Here is a 1,978-nt window from a genome sequence, read left to right on the forward strand (position 1 = left end):
ATGGTAGTAGCTCATGTCTTTAATCTCAGCTCTTGGGAGGCAGGGGCAAGCAGATCTCTGTATGCTTAAGGCTATCTCTGTCTGTCTGTCTGTCTGTCTGTCTCTCTCTCTCTCTCTTTCTCTCTCTCTCTATATATATATATATGTATATGTGTGTGTGTGTGTATAGTTTTAAAATTATATATGTATATATAATTTTTAAAGAGAAAGAAGACAGCACTGAGGAGGCTGAGGCAGGAAGATACCCATAAGTTTAAGGGCAGCCTGGGCTACATGATGAGTTCCAGACAAAGACAGATGTATGATAGACGAAGAAAGAAAGAAAGTGAATAAGCTGGGTCTGATGGCACACAATGTAAGCTCGGCACTCAGGATCCTGAAGCAAGAATTCTAGGACAACCTGGGAGACATAGTAAGACTGTGTCTCAAATAACAGAACAAGGGGAGGAAAGGGAATGGGAGAAAACGGGTCTGGGGGTTTAGTTCAGCAGCAGAGCACGCCTAGCACAGTGGAGCCTTAGTAACTCCCCAGGGGGGTGGGGAAGATAAGGAGTTTGTCCTAGAAAGTGTAGTAGTGAATGCCTGCTCCCAGCACCAGCGCTTGAGAGACAGTGGCAAGATCATCCACAAATTTGAGGCCAGCCTGGACTACATAGTTCCATGGCAAGACCCTATCCCAAAATTTTAAAAGAGTCTAATCTAAAACCAGAAAGAAATGTCTACAGCTAAAAACCAAAGACAGTGATTCAGTAGCTAGTACTGAATAATCCTGTACAGATAATCGTGCCTTGTTAAACTTCCTGGTCCTCTGCTATGCTTTGGTCTCTGTGGAAAGCACGGGCTTCAACTTCTTTCTGAGTCATTGCTAACAACGTCCCTTTTACAGTGACTGAAAGGCGGAGACTCCCCCCCCCCCCACCCTGTATCTAGCTAGGGACCCGTTAACAGGGAAGTGTAAAGACTCAAAAGGACGGCAGAGGTACAGAGGTGCACACCTCTAATTCCTGCACTCTGGGGAAAGAGGCAGGTGCGGGATCCTCAAGTTACAGGTCAGAGTGGAGCTACATAACAAGACCCGTCTTTAACACGAACAAACATTGCTTCCTGAGAAGCACCTCTGTAATCCCAGCACTGGGGGAGGCAGAGGCAGGTGGATTTCCGGGAGTTTGAGGCATGCCTGATTGACATACTTAAGGAACTCCAAGCCAGCCAGGGTTACATAGTGAGACCCTGTCTCAAACAAACAACAAAAAGCTGACTATCCAAACTCCCCTCACCAAAGGTTATCCCAGGAGCATTTCAAGAGCACGAAAATCTAATCACAGTACAGAACTCCAAAATAGGAAGGCGGCTAGGGAAAGGAATGTCAATAAGTAACAAAGACAAAAAGGAAAGCGAATAATGCAGTTTCAAGTCTCAGTGAGCTGACAGCGAAGGCCCACAGTGTAAAACTTTAATAATGGCCTGAAACTCAAACCTAGTTGAGCTATGCTGGTGTCCCGTGTGAACCACCTAAGGTACCCAAGGTTTTGAGAATGATCAGTGAGAAGGTGTAGCGCTCTCTCGAGGAACACGGAGTGTCTTCCTCCTCCTCCTCCTCTCAGATGATCTCAAATTCTTCCCTTTCAGAGGTATAAATGACCCATTTCCAGGAGTCAATGGTGACAATTCTCCATCTCTTTAGTCATTTAAATGGTAATTACCGAAGGCAGACCAGCTAGCCTCCGTGCATCAAAGGTCCAGTTAGCTTGACTTGAAGTGAAGGGCTGGGCACTTAACATCGCACGTCCTCGGACAAGCCAGTCTGCCAGCCCATGCTCACCCCCAGCTTCTAGCCAGACACCAGATTTCTCCAATTTTTCAGACCAACTCAAAGCTAAGGTGAATGGCTGGCTTTCTCTTGGGTAATTAGTGTATCTCTAATTGCATTCATCCCGTCCTCCTTGACTGTCCTAGCTGCTCCATAGCCCCCAATGTC

Source organism: Microtus pennsylvanicus, chromosome 11, assembly GCF_037038515.1.
Source record: "Microtus pennsylvanicus isolate mMicPen1 chromosome 11, mMicPen1.hap1, whole genome shotgun sequence".
Classification (NCBI taxonomy): Eukaryota; Metazoa; Chordata; class Mammalia; order Rodentia; family Cricetidae; genus Microtus; species Microtus pennsylvanicus.